Source organism: Myripristis murdjan, chromosome 4 (genome assembly GCF_902150065.1).
Source record: "Myripristis murdjan chromosome 4, fMyrMur1.1, whole genome shotgun sequence".
NCBI lineage: Eukaryota > Metazoa > Chordata > Actinopteri > Holocentriformes > Holocentridae > Myripristis > Myripristis murdjan.
This window is the reverse complement of record NC_043983.1, coordinates 19,732,321-19,747,932: the sequence shown is the minus strand read 5'-3', so window position 1 is coordinate 19,747,932 and position 15,612 is coordinate 19,732,321. Positions and strand designations below refer to the sequence as shown.

The 15,612-nt window shown below is 39.3% G+C and overlaps 1 protein-coding gene and 1 long non-coding RNA gene across 2 annotated transcripts in view; one reads left to right on the top strand and one right to left on the bottom strand.

Annotated features, from left to right (window-relative positions):
* Window positions 1-12,221, top strand: part of LOC115357843 (uncharacterized) — a 39,331-nt gene extending 27,110 nt beyond the window's left edge. Inside the window, exon 3 of the long non-coding RNA XR_003928141.1 lies at window positions 11,909-12,221. This is a non-coding gene — a long non-coding RNA (uncharacterized LOC115357843). The remainder of the gene's footprint in view (window positions 1-11,908) is intronic.
* Window positions 12,222-14,900: 2,679 nt separating this feature from the next.
* hdlbpa (high density lipoprotein binding protein a) overlaps window positions 14,901-15,612 on the bottom strand; it is a 20,440-nt gene continuing 19,728 nt past the window's right edge. Inside the window, exon 28 of the mRNA XM_030049578.1 lies at window positions 14,901-15,612. This exon is cut by the window's right edge and continues 779 nt beyond it. The gene's annotated coding sequence lies outside the window, so the exon portion shown is untranslated.

The window sequence follows — 15,612 nt, the reverse complement described above, 5'->3', positions numbered from 1 at the left end:
CACTTAAAGGATAGTATCAGTCCAACACAATAAAAAAATATATTTTTTTACAGTCTCATCTTGTTTTCTTTTCTTTACAGAACAGTACAATTAATATTCATATTACAGGGGCATACCGCTCAATTTAGGATTTCATAAACTTATTTCTATACTCAATGAAAGCCTAAGCAAATTTGGAAATATGTGCAAACCCCAGAACTAAAACTCAAACCTGTAATGTCATCAAGATGTAAAATATTAAACTGTGCTATAGAAAATTATTGGACTCTGACTAAGACGGTGATTTCACAGGACGCGGAAATGTTTGTTTTAGTTTGAGTTTTCTTACCCAAATTGATATTATTTTATAATGTTCATATTTCTTAACCAAGAAATGTATCTTTTTCCAGAAACCCCTCTCCCAGCTTCCACTCACCTTCAGTATTCCCAAAGGAGCAGGCCACAGTGTAGAGCTACACGGTTTCTATGTTCTACTGTCGATGCAATAATTACAGTGGAACAGGATAAACCATCTGTTGTCAGCTGCATCACGCAACTTTTTGTATTAGTGCAGTAACTTCAGCTGCTGGCTCTCATATTGCTAGTTTGTCTCGTGAAAAGGGGAGGGAAGAAAGAGCGAGGTTCTGATTTGAGGGACTAAACCTCTGGAGCACCTTGTCCTATGATCTGGCACACTCTCCTGCCAAGACGAGTCTTTATCATACAAAGGGATTAGATTGCCCAGTGTAAGTGCCTTCAAGTTATTAGCACCTTCTTATACAAAGTATAACAGCAAACCCAAAGACATTGATTGCAGGGAACAGTTCAAATATGATTTCCTTATAGCTATTAATATGTATGCCTTAAATAGAAGCACACCGCTAAGCAGCTTATGATATTATGAAAAGAATGTTCCCTCAGGGGCATAATATGCCAGCAGTGACAGTAAGGAGAGATTCGTATTTACCCAGATTGGCTGTACTTACGTCAAGCATTCTCAGAGCTTGTGGGAGGGAAGATGGGGCAGTGGCAACAGCTCGGTTTCGATAAGCACTTACCGTGAATAAAAGACAAGCATGAAAGTGAGGTTTAGCCTCTTTAAAGATTCCCAACCAAATGTAGAGGCAGATAGGGCAGGTGCCTTTGGTTCCGGACGTGATTAGCCGTCTGTGCAGCACTGTTCCCACAGAAATGAGACATAGCAGAGACATTGTCCAAGCTTGTCCAGGTGGGGGACCTGTCATCCCAAACCAGAGCTTAGCAGTGCAGCGCTTGGAGCGAAAGATTAGGACCCAGGAATTCAGATTTTTTTTTTTTTTTCAATGAATGCTTAATTCAAAAACTGTATTTTTTCCCGTTCCTTCTGCTTGCCTCACATCATCCTTCATTCTGCTCCTATTTTATTCATCTTTACCTTCATTTCATATTGACAATATCTTCCTTGTCTCCCATGTCTCATGAGTAGACATGGGTTTATATGCTCCTGTGTCATGCAGACATTTTTAGACATTTTTGTAGAAACCTTCTTGATTTGGATTTCCTCTGGAGTTCCTGGCAGATTCTACCCTATGCAGCAGGAAACATAAAGGCCCATAAACTCTTTATTCGGCATTGTTGAGAGATACAAGGTAATATTATCAAACCAGGTAAAGGCTAAATTTAACATAGGCCTGTATGACACTGTGTGCATTCTTTCTTATGAGGTAAACTGAAATCTTTTAGAGAAGAAACTGACACTCATTAGCTTTCATTAGATTCCCCAGAAAAATGATATACAGTAGTTATTAGGGAGAGCTTAATAGGGCACGTGTAGGGGTGCGAGGTTTTGGTCCCTATCTTAGTAATGTTTATGTGTGTTCATTCAGTTCATTTTAACAACAGTAGTCTGTAGACGAGAAAACTGGGTTCATGACTGCAAGATTTATCAGCTCAAATCCCTGTAAGGGCTATGAAGATCTGTGTAGGGAGAAGGAAATGAGTCAGTTTAGGTGGTCTTGAACAAGGTACGTAACTCACTACTACTCCACGGACTAAAATAAAAGACAGGTTGTAATGCACAGTTACAAGGTGCCCATGGTTACCTGCATGAATGCAAAACGGGCTTTTGCTGAAAGAAATTGCACAAATACGTCCCCCCGATAAATAAGGTTAAAAAATGTATCAAGGTGTTTAGATCTTTATATATTTGGTGTAATGCTTAATCTTACCCTAATAAAAAGCTTTCAAATTGAAGAATAACTTAATAATTGAAAATTATATCTACAGTACCTAACAGTGTCCCTTGGTGTGGCTGAAATGGAGGAAGAGTAAAATTTTCACTGCCCCATAGCACACAACGATTCTATCTGTGAGAAAATGATAGGCTTATTGATCAGCACCAATGACTCAACAGTTACTTTGCCAGGAGCAGAGATTTCTGTCCTTCAAAAACTCACTTTTCAGTCTGTTCGGGAACAAAAACTCCCCACCCATCTGGAATTAAAGACACTGCCAATCTCCTCCGCCCGCCTATTCCTTATGCATTTTCAACTGCACAGCCATGGTGAAGTGAGAGACCTGCAACACAAGACATATGAGACACCTTTGACATTTTGACATTTGAGCTGCAAAAGCTAAAAATCCTGCTTCTTGAAACAAAATAAAATTATTAGCATCATTATTATTATTGTTATTATTATTATTATTGCAACCTGTACCCAAGACATTCTCGATCTCGACTCTGATTGGACACCTTATCTGTGTTGTGGAAATGTGCCTGTACTGTTTGTTACCATTTGTTGCCACCGTTACCCCTGGGGATAATGATGGGCCATCAGTGGGGTCTTTGCCAGACACTTTTATAAAAGACAAAGGCAAGTAAAAGACAAGTCACCAATAGAGGTCAGTGAAGGTCCAAAATTATTTCATGCCCTCACAAAGCTGCGCCAGGAAATTTTGTACGTTAGCATCAAGTAGTAGCAAAAGGCAGCTTTTAATTCTAAGATTTCAGTACTCAGAGGTCATGTGTCCTTCCTGGTGCAGGCGGAGAGGTTTGGCCATCACTGGAGAGTTCAGCTGGCAGCTGTTTAGGAGACAGTTTTGTATTTCGCTCTCAAGTTTTGAATTATCACTGTGTGAAAATTTCCCACCAGTGACACATCTGACAGGAATTCAGTTTAGCGAGTAAGTGTAATCAACAGTGTTTTAACCAGCAGGATTGGATGCTCTTCCCTGTTGCAGTGATTTAGTCTAGGAAGATGGGTGCATTTTAATAAAAATCTCACCTACCGTGGTTCTGAGGTGCAGTCGGCAAGATTTAAGATGCCCACTGCAGCTGTACTGACTTGTCATTTTCTTTATTTCAGTGAGCTGTATTTGCCCTAAAATGGTGTGTGTTTGCATGACATCACACAGGGGACAGGTTCAAACTTATTACATCTCAACAGCTCTCAGAGCAAATGTTTTTTGTCATATTGATTTCAGGGTTGGGGACTGTATGAGGCAAAGTGCCACATGAACATCAAACTGAAATTATTGGAGTTTTGAAATGAAAATATAATTGTCTCATTTTAATTACTTATGTTTTTCTATTGCATAAAGCAAGGTTTACAGTTGCAGAAATATTCAGCGATTTAACTGCCACTGTTAAAAATCAGCAGAGTCTTTTAAATTTTTGCCCATTTGGCAGTAATAACAGCAGCCAGGTGGGAAAACCTACACAGCAGTCCTCAATAGTAACAATAACAGTATCAGCATATATAAATTATGGAGAATTAGGAGGATTTTATAGGGGCCCAGCAGAGGGCTTTTAGGAGCTTTGCCTTTTCAAACATTAAATTATGACAGGAGTGATGCGGTGACGGAAATTTCTCAACAGTGTTTTGGTTGCTCGTATGCCAAGTTTTTGACAGATAGAAAGAAAACCGCAACAGCAAGTTAGTCTGCATTTCTATTTTGGGAGCAATGAATAATGCACTCAAGAAAAGCACATTTTAAACACATCCATGTGTAGTTGGAGCCAACACACACTTGTATGTTGTGTCAAAATGTGTTTTTATCTACATGCGGTGCACAGAAATGATTTAGTGTGTTATCCAAAATTAGTCCAGTGTGATTTGTTGAAAGTCACACAACACTTTTCAAAAGGGTGTCAAAATGCAGACTCAAAATAAAAATAAAATCACTGCAATATATTTGAAAAGTTGGAAATGGAACAGAAAAAGACTGGGGCAACTTCAGATTCATTTTCACTCGCTTTTTTTTTTCATGCAATCATTACTGTAACACAGACCACATTATCAGTGCACAGGGTTGGTCACAGTGCATCGCTGCTCTGTGCTACAGGACAGGATTTTGTGAGTGACAGGATAAAGACAGACGCTGAGGACACACTGGCACCCAAAAAAAATACAATGACAGCCAACAGTGATGATAGTTTGGGGTGTATGCTTTTTTAATTTTTAGGAACATGTGTATGTTTTCAAAATTAAGGGAAACCTGCAAAACTAGAGTGAGATCTGTGGTAAAGGCATGGATGAATAGCGGTGTAAGGCCCTGAGCGAGTTGGCTAAATTTCAGAGTTCTGTAAGCAGCAGGATGTTGGCTGTCAGTGGAATAGTATGAAAAAACAACCGTGCTGTCATTCATCAAGGCTGCCTGCACTGTTACGATACTGACGAGCAGCAACAAATGTTGAGTACAACCATACTGAGTCAAAACAAAGCGGGTGAAGGCCAAGGTTTAGGTGGTGATGGAAAGCAGCAGAAACCCAAACAAGCAGCAACAGCAGAGACATAAGGAGCAAGTAATTTCATGGATAGCATGTAAACAGATCACCAGTCAGTATAGAAGGACCTAAATGAAGTGAGTAAGCTAACAGCTATTCACCGAGTTGCTACACACATCAATTCGAGTGTCCTGCCAAGAGTGCCCTTTCAAATAGAAACCGGTTTCTGTGTTATCAATATCATTCAGCTGCACATGCATCGACACCGGTTCCAGGAATAAAGACAGGAATTCAAAAGAATACTTGAATTGTGCTTACCGTTTTCTCCGTCCTGCTCACGAAGCAATTATTAGCTTCATGCCATGTTCTTAAGAAATGCTTGGGGCCTTAAGGAGTAGGGGGGACGCTGTCTCTGACCTGTTAGCACTGAATTAAACTCTTACCAAACTGTAGTCATAATTAGCTCTGGTGCAGGATGCTGGTTTATATTACAGCTTTCAGGTACCTAGACCTGACTTAGTCCTTTAAAGGAACAAAATGAAAAAACAGCAAGTCGTTTACCATTGCATGTAACCAAAAGTCCTACAATTTTTGTGTTAACAGCAGTAGACATGAAAACTGGGTGGCAAATAAATAAGAGATATTTTCAAATTGGTAGATATTTTCAGCTTTTACTTGGAACATTTCTATTTTGATTTCATGAACATTCACCCAACAGTGGAAACTGCCCCTGGCACCTGTATCTAAAACTTCCATAAAACAATTCTCACTGTGAAACACATTTTCCATCATCCTCTGCAGTGAGTAAAAACATCTTCCAAAACGTGACAGAACTAGCCATCATTACATACAAATGACAGATGAATGATATAATGCATCATTTGCGGTATGATAATGAAAATCAGCGTGTTAACAGGTTCAGTATTTAGCGATATAAACATGACTCACACAGTCTATTTCCAAAATGATATTTCCAGAAACTTCAACAGCCACATTAGGTTGCAGGTGACTGATTTTAAGTGAGGATATAAATAACACATCATTGTAACCCTGTGGCATTCATATACTGTATTGTGTATAAATATATCATCAGAGGCTCCATATACATAATGAGTTTCATGTCGGCAGATAAAGCCTTACCTATGACCTTGTTTGTGAAAGCAAGGTAAAATGGCACTACAGGCAGTATCACCCTGGGCAAAACATAAGCACATAAGTTAGCCCGTCTTAGGTGGCTGCTAAGTGCAAATGAGCAACAGCCAGAGAGTCAAAAAATTTGAGCTGATGTGCATATTTGTAACAAATCACATCGGTCACAGTAGCAACAGTCTCTAGAGGTCAGATCATGGCACGCTGATATTTCATGTGGCCTATTTCCACCAAGCCTGCAACAAAGTCTGCACATGTTACGGTGGTCATACTTGTGGTCACGTTTGTCCTCTCAGATAGCCCCCAAAAAATTGCACACTGGCTGCAAGTTTGATTGTAAAATGCAGCTCAGGTCTATACAGTGAATGCTATAGTGGCAGGCAATCACAGTGTGACCTTAAATGTCCTGTTAACCAGCCACACAATCATGTTTTTGCTAGGTAGCTCTTCCTGGGTCAATTTTCACCTTTATGGTAAATAACAAAAATATGGTAATATGCGGATTGACATTAGTCCAAGTACCTCTAAACAAGCTCTAACAATGAATCTCACCCTGACCCTAATGTTTATCAACTCAATTATCCTTCTATCTCCACATTTAGACCTTACACTTGGACTACTTATTTGTCCTCTGTAAGAGATGAAAGCAGGCACAAAGTGTAGCAAGGAAAAATGAGAGATGGGGAGAGAGTCAAAGAGTTTCATTTGTAAGAGGAGGGAGGTATTATGAGCACATTTATCAAAAATGGGAAAATAATGAAGAAAGATTAAAGCCCTCCCAGTATTTTAGATGTTCCAAATGGACAACCAGTCCTGCAGTTGACAATGGACCACAGAGAGTTCCAGACACTATTATGTGCCACAAATGAGACAGCGACAATGTGAGAGCCTCTTTGCAAGATAGAGGGAAAGAAACTTGAATAAGGTATACTTGTGCACATCTTTTTATACATTTTGTGTTGTGGTCACAAGACAAGAGAAAGCGCTCTGTGTGTTGAATGAAGTAAAAGTGTAAAGAGGCTTAATATGAAACCTTTTACATCACCCATTTCGGCCGTGATTATGCTCCACCTTTGCAAGTGCTGTAGCTCCAACCAGCCTGCTTTCGCTGACCCCTTTATTCCTCTATTTCCCTGCAATGTCTGCAGCATTCCAGCTCCCTAATACACACACACACACACACACACACACACACACACACACACACAGTCTTGTTTGCTGATCGTCTATTAGTGTCTCTAATTGGCTTCTCAAAAAGGAAAAACATGGTTCATTTGTTATATTTTTGTTGGACTTTCTTGTGATGCAGCCACTGTGAACTACAGGCAAGGTTTAGGCTATTTATGACAGCCGGTACATTTGTTCACTGAACTGGCAGATTTGTTCAATGAACACTGAACACCACTGAGGACTGCAGCCTACCATCACCTAGACCTAAGCTGAGAAAATACAGGCAACCAGTTCACAGAATTTTTGTCACAAGTTATTGGGCACCTAAGAGTGTGGGAAATCCTCTGGTGCAATATTATGCTCTGTAAATCTCAAACTGTGAATAACAGAAGCCAAGCAATTTAAGCAGGAAGGTCATAGCAAAGTAAAGCAGGAAAATTGCCAGGAAAAATGGGCTTTCTGAGAGAGTGAAATAGATGAGAGATGAAGGGAGATGAAAAGTTGACGGGCTACCCAGGCAGGTCTACAAAAAGTAATGAATATCCCTTGGTGTGGAGCGATTTTGAGAAACTGTCATTCTGAATGAAGTGAGATAAAAATTATATTTCACCCAGATAAAAAAACCAACCAATACAAAAGCAGAAAGGACATATGTCTGCCTGATGCTGCCCTTAATCCAAGACAAGGCCTGACAGCCTCCACCATCAAATGTCAGCCGAACTGAAACATCAAAACAGTGTGATTATACAACACATATGACAAAAATAAAAAACAGCATAGTACCCACCAGAAATGAACACAAAAATGTAGAAACTGTGGATACAGCTTGGAACATTCCTCATTCTGCCTTCAGAATTAATGATGATGATGATGATGATGATTATTATTAGTAGTAGTAGTAGTAGTAATATTGTATAACATATAAACAAAAGGCCTGTGTCTGAAATGCTGCCCATAAATTATACACAAGGTAATGTCCTGTCTTTACCTTTAATGGACTACATGGCCTACCTAACTTTTCCATCAACTTTCAAATTTGCATTACTAAGGTAACCAATCAAACAGGAGGCCCAACTATGAATTCTAAAAACATGAGACCCCCCTCTACCCCCGCCCACCTCCCTATTATTAATTCAATTTCTTTTGTAAACACAGAATAGATTGAACAGCCATAGATTTTGCCTTGTGTCGTAGAAAATAACGTGTCCTTCGCAAAATAATACAGTCATGCTTCTCATTCCAAAGTCTTAATGCCTTTTCCTTGAATAAATCATCCACATCTATTGAATCCCTTTCATTTCACAACACAAGCTCCCCATTCAAAGCGAAGAGAAAAGAGTCTGAATTACTTCAAGCTGGAGAGTTACCTCGCATAGAGAGGAATTAAGGACCAGTTGCCAATATTGTGGATCAACTATGCTCAGAATAAAAGCAGCATTCTTGTGTTACCTGGCTGGGGAATATAGTCACAATGGACTTCAAACAAGGACCATCGCACAATTCATGGATTGATTTTTACTTGAGGGACCTTGGACTTTTCACAACAGACAATTTCCAGGAAAGACAAGCATAAACCAAATAGTTTGAATAGTTGTATTACCCTCATGCCCTTTGTCGGGAAGAATATAGGTGCTGTTGAGTGTGCGCCAGTGGGTGACCTCAATCTCATACTTTATCATTGTGGTGCTGGAAAGTAAAAAGCTGGCTTTGAAAACTGTTGTTTTGTATTGTTCAGAAGCTATTTGGTATGGTCCAAAACTCTGGAAGTTTTCTAGCATATTTGTTTACTTACCACCTTCACATGCCCTTGTCTATTGTGCAGTGTGTACCAACGCTGAATAATCTGAAACAATGCTGACCAAGGAACAAGTAATATCTGCACTCTCTGTAGCGCAAACAGAAATGAAACACAAAAAAAGTTTCCAGTCCTTTTCAGCCATACAAATACATAAATAAACAGTCTCGCAGTATATAATTCTCATTGCATCCACAGCACAAGAATTTTATGAGAAAATTAATATTAGTCCAAGTGAATATGCGTTTCTGATGTTTGTGCTCCATGTGTCTTTGTCAGCTTTGTAAGCCGACTATCCCTGCTGCTCTTAAAGGTGCCCACACTCCCACCTGAGTGACACTCACTTGAGCTCTGCTCCAGTCTCTAGCCCCTCTAACAGCAAGATAAGACTCTTATCACCTCCAAGAGTGAAGATTTGGCCTCAATCCAAGAGAACCAACGGAGCAGGAAAACCACTGTCTAGACACTTAAGGTGAACTAAAAGCAAGAATGCTCTGTTTGACAGGAAATACTAAAGGGCTGTCGCTGAGGCACGGCACGCCGAGGAGGCTGTAGTTCAGACAATGTCATTGTGCGAAACCGCCTCACCAAATCCCCTTTCCTGCAGTCATTTTTCATCATTCACCATGAACCCTCTGCAGGACAGAGGGGGAGCACACACATGCTATCCCAGCAAAGTACGCAATGGACTGCAATGCTGTTAATTGTCAGCATGCTCATAAGAGTGTGCAGGGAGAATATGTCACATAGCTGCCAGAATGTCAATGAATTAATGTAATTTCTGCTCTTGGCTGCATAAATAAAGGATAACACTGATAAGTCTTCCAGTAGGTTTAGGTTGCGTGTGATTTTAGGTCATCATTCAGTAAGAAAAACTGATATTTTCAAAGTCATAAATTGTTTTCTGCTGTTACTTTGTAGTTACATGATGCTGTACAGTTCACTCTGTGCAGAGCAAAAATGGACAAGTCTGTGTGAAAATGGGTTAAAATATAACTGAGGAGGAAGTCAAGCTGTTGACTTCAGTATGAATGTGAAAATACATGCAGCAGTATTACAGTATCTGATAGAGATAATAGGGAATAAAGAAAGAACAGCGGCATGAGGTGTGATCTTGTCTCCACATCGGTTTGGTGTGGCAAGGCTCAACTTAAAAACAAGGTGGAGAAATGAGACAAAACAATGGCCACAGGCTGGAACATGTAGAAACATGAGGCTTCCCACACTATCTAACACCTCTTTGGGTATGAACTCACTTGCAACCTTTTCTCCACTCGTTGTTTTAGTGGTGTAGCAGAGCTTTGATCAGAGACAGTGTGGTGACCGTAGACAGTCTATGGTGGTGACCAGTGTCCCTATATTCTTGCTCTTAATAAGTTTAGGTGCAAGCCAAACGTCAGTGAAGTTTAACATGATAATCTTCAAAAGTCTCAGTTTTTTTCCCCCAAATTTGGTGATATCTTTAATAATAAGCATCGCTATGGAGTTTTGCACAGCACTTGCCAGAGATTATTTTGCAGTCATACAGTGTGTTCAGGACTGTGATGTCTTTTTATTTAAATTTATGTTGATGAAGCCTGAGTTTCTGCAGGTAGTGGTCTTATTTGCAGAGGATTTTTGTCCATCTCCTTACCCATCTGTGGGTGTCAGTATAACTGGATACAAATTGAATCATTATTTGGCAACACAGTAGCACGTTGAACATCTAATTTAATTTCATGAAAATGTCACTATTATTTTACGTAGCACTTAGAGTTAGTCAAGTGACTGGCTGCCTCTGGAAGCATGTGTGCTGCTCTCCTGCCTGTATCACCCCTATTTGTCTCCCTTACTTCCTTTCAAGAAAAATATTGAAGGTGAGTGGCCTGTCCACCCGCTCAGTTTAGGATGTGGTAGTCATGTGCCCTGTGAACAGATTCAGGAATGCAATAAAAAGTGGTTGGTGATCCTTAACTTGGCCCAACCCAGCCAAACCCAGCCTTGGAAAAATCACGAGGCAAGTTGCATACATTTTTTTTTTAATGGAAGTGTCTAAGTTGAGTGAAATTTCAAGTAACCAAGCCTTTTCTGCGGTTGTGTCAGGGAACATTGTATCCTCCTTACTCTCCATGACTCATTTCTGAATATGTTGCCTCTCATCATTTGATTGAGCTCTGCCAGTCTCGATCACAGGGGATTCCACAGTCTGCTTGTGCCATTTACTGGCTGGGTCAAAAAAAAAAAAAAAAAAAAAATCAAAATTGACCTAGAGGGACACACAAATGCCTGTTTCCTGGCAAACAGGATATGAAAATTAGGGATTCAAGCAAGCACACATCTATGCAATTTCTAATAATTTTTTTTCTGTGTGTAAAAATTACAGGAAAGTTTTGGATGAATACCATGGTCATAATATTCGACTCTTCATGGATGAATTCCAACACAAGATATACGCTATCACCCTCATAACTAATGCATGAGGTTGTTACACAACTAATTTGTTCAATAAAATTGTTGAAGTGAGGAATGTAGAATGTAAAACATATAACTAGAAATGGCCACAACATTTATTTCAGTATTGCAATGGGATTTTCTCTGTATAGCAATAAATATCAATCCGGGTAGGAAAAAAATAAATCAACATATTGTTTTTCTTTGCATAAACTACCAGGAAGAGCAGAAATTGAGGTAACCTGTGACCAACAATGGCAGTCAGAAAAGGAAAAGGAAACATAAAGCCTACAGTCTTCACCTTCAAATCAGCATGGGTTCATTCCCTCCAGCACTTGAAATACTTCAAATAGTTACACAAAATAATCAAGTTAGGCTGTGTCGTACAAAGTTGCGCTGTTTGAGAAATGCATAAAATGAGATTCATGCATTCAGCGAAAAGTTTTTGCTCCCAGTGTTTAACAGACTAACAATTTAAATTTTAGGTATCAGTAAAAATGAGAGATGGAGGAGGGGCTTTTGGCTAGAACATTTAATGTATTTCAGGCCCCATTGCATTCAATATTGTAATATGTACAACATATATGAGGAGAATTTATACACAGTGAGCAAATTGATATTGACTGTAAAGTATGAGGCTGGTCCTGGTCTAACGTTTTCAAGTTCTTGTGTGGAAACAGGACTTTCTTTGTGCCTTGAAGTGCTGCAGATGGTCTGGACTGCTCGCTGCTGCTGGGAGGAGGATATCAAACTCAAGTCTGCCAATGCCATCTAGTGGATGGGAGAAAAATTTATGCTGCCTCCTCTCCCATTGCACACCATTTAACACAGACTGTGGCTCTTTGATAAGACACAGTATTATAATGTTAATAGGTGCTACAAAATTTAGGCTAATTTATGGAGTGGGATGGAAAAACCCCGGTCACAATATTATTTGTTTTTTCAGTGTTGAATTCACAATATCATGTTGTTCTGAAATAAAACTAAAATAAAACAATATATGAAAGGATTAAGATGACTTTTTTCACACCAGATAATACTAAAATGAACAAAGATGAAATCTTGCTGCCAAAACAGACCCATATTTTGGGTTACAACAAATTTATAAGGTTAACAGACTTATTGAGGGAGACAACCTTAAATGAATGTTTTGAATGACTAGTTTTCTATAGTTTACTTTACACACCACAGTCTCATATGTTTTGAATGAACAAGGTCACAATATTATTTAGACCCGGTCTTGTTGCCTAATATTGTTGGCACCTAATAGGCCTGAAATACACATAACATTATGAGAATGAATAGTAAGCTAGATTTAGTGGAAAAGAGTTTGTTATCGGTGGTAGGGGTGAAAATAGAGAAAAAGAAAGAGAGAAGCTGAGACATAAGAAGAAAGAGAAGGAGAGATAACAGGCCACTTGGCTGTTTTTAGTCACAAGATGCAAAAGTAGATGGCAGCAGAGGCAGGTAATAAGATGGCAAATGCCCAGAGACACAAATCCACCACTAAAATGCTTCTTTCATTTTAAAAATCAAAACCATATTACCTTCCAGGCAACCTCAATGGGCAAAGAGATACCCGAGGCCACCTGGATTCCACTCCAAAGAGTTAGCCAAGACAATTTCCCTCAAATCACCTCTCTATCTTAATCTGACAGCCAGACTCGATTACAAGGCGTAAAAATTGCTTTTCTCCCCACCAGCAGTCGTTGGGAAATTATCTTAATTGTGTCATGATTATGCCTCAAAGCTCTGGTGAGAGGTTTACGTTACTCCTTTCAAACACACAGGAACATTTCATGAGTCTTGAGAGTGCACCTCTATCAGGTATTGAGATGAGAGAAGATGAGAGAAAAATAAATTCATCTCCACTCTTTTCTGTCTGTCCAAGTATTTATCTATCAATCTGCACATACACACACACTCTCTCACACACACACACACACAACACACAATAGGAGGGTCATTCTAAAATGCCTAATATTGAAAGAGCTTAACAAGGCAAAAATATTGAAAAATTCGCCTTCAGGGAGTTTGAATAGGTCTGAGAATTAGTTAAGTATTTAGAGGAACAATTGTCATTTTTGGCTCACAGTACCTTTTTGAGCTACTTATTATCCCTTTAAGCAAAAGTGAATGGTCAACCGCTTTGTTTTGAGGATGCTGCCCTGACCAGGAAGATCCAGATTGGGTGGGGGGCGAGAGAGAGGGCTTTCCTGTCCTTTCTCTCGATGATTAAACAATTACTGCTGAAGCGCCCTTGAGCAAGGCGCCCGACACCCATTCGCTCAAAAGGAGCTGGTCAGTGGCCCACATCAGAGGACTACGGTTAGAGCGAGCAGTGTTCAGAAAACCTGTGTGCAGCAAGATATGACTGGAAAAGATCATGCCTGCCTACAACACCTCTCCTGGTTCAAGTATCAACTGTCAGGCTGTAGTTGCAGATGCAAAACACAGATAAATATCTCTGCTGCCAGCACAATTAATAGGTTTGCTGATGTAATAGGCTGATGTTTTATTAAAAAAAGAAAAAGAAACATCAGTGCCATTCACTTGTGTTAAGAAAGATATGATGTGGTGTACTAGTTATTTATTATATACTTGAGTGTGAGAGGCCCTTAATCTGAATTAATAGCCTACAAAAAAACATTTTCATTTTACATTAATGACAGTGGTGGTGGTGATGATGATGTTGATGATGATGATGATGATGATGATGATGATGATGATGATGATGATGAGGTATTATTATATGATTCTGCTTGGTTCCAGTTGAAACTTCTGCTGTCTCATGGTAACTGCTGTTACAGAGGCTTTTCAGCCCTGCCAAAATATAATTCGACAGTGTTCGTTTTTTTTTTTTGTTTGTTTGTTTGTTTGTTTTCTTTTGTTTTCTTTCTTCTTTTTCTTCTGTTTCCTTTTTCATGGCATAGAAATTGCCAGATTTAAGATATTGAATACTGACACAAAACACCAGCTATCTGGAACTTCAAATCCAAAAACATCAGCGTTGAATCATTATGTTTACATTGTGTGCTCCACTGTAAACGACAGTAAACTTACACCATGTACTATACAGTAATATTGAGACACTTAAATAAGCCTATGTACAATATGTAGGTCTATTTGAGTGTCTCAGTTTATCTCATATGTGGTGGCATCTCAAAATAAATGGAGAGCAGCAAAAGGATGTGGCAACCTGCAGTGAAGACAGATCACATCACTGTGGCAGGCCTAGAGGGGAGTAAATGGGCGTTTCATTTATGTTTTAACATTTTCTTTTGAATACCGGTATCTCTATCACCAATTCATAACACTATCAATCAACCTGTATCCAGTTCATTAAAGCTTTTACATAATTGTGTATTTGGGTCTCCTGTTTCTCCAGACAGTGCTGAAAATGTATTCATGTGTTAAAATGCCTTGCACACTCTCCCCTCAGTCATAACTGACACCGCTGCCCTCTTCCCACCGTGTGAAAGCGAGCTAAACAATGCAACACTGATATCTTGATGATCACAACGGTCTCTGGACACGTGCCAGAGCTGCAAGTGTATTTGAGATAAAATGCTATTATTAGTTTTAGCCCTGCCATTTGCAAATATGTACATGCTTTTATGTCAGTTGGAGGTGAAGGAGCAGTGTTCTTTCCAAAAGACAAGCACACAAGGGATGTTTTCAATTTTTATTGACTTTTTGGACAATTTAATTTCCAGTGTCATCCATAATCGTTCACTTCTATGGTATTTGCATAATCTTTCATTCAATGCTAGAAGGATATAAACCAAGGTAAGCTGATGCTAGATGATGAAATAGCAGCTACCAAGCTAAATTTGCACTCCTCAAGCAAAATTGAGACATTCCAAGAATGAAACGAAGTGCAACAACTGGAGCAAAATGTTCCAAGAGCTTTCAAAGGAACCATAAACATACCTTCCAGTTCTCCTTTTAAAATGCACCTTGACATCAGCTCTTCCTGGTTTATATCATTCTAGTTGTAAGGCTGATAAAAAGGGCCATTGCTATTAAACAGAACAATCTGCATAGCAACTGGAAGACAAAGGGACTGGACACTGACCCAATATCAAAGATGATTAACACAGGACGTCACTAGACATAGTTGGCACAAGATGGTCTGCTGTTTTGCTCACATAACATGATCATACTGTTAACGTAGAGTGATACAAGTTTGAATGTCCCCAAAAAAAAAAAAAAAAAAAAAAAAAAAAAAAAAGTGGAAAAAAGTTCATTCAACAGTTAGTGTGAGGTTTGATACATTGGAGCTCTAGGCCTAGTGTTGTAAGAAACGGTATAGTTTCGGCATGATCTCCAAAGCATCTGGCAGTCTGAGTGTGTGCCATTCTGCAGTGGCTGAAACCTCTGC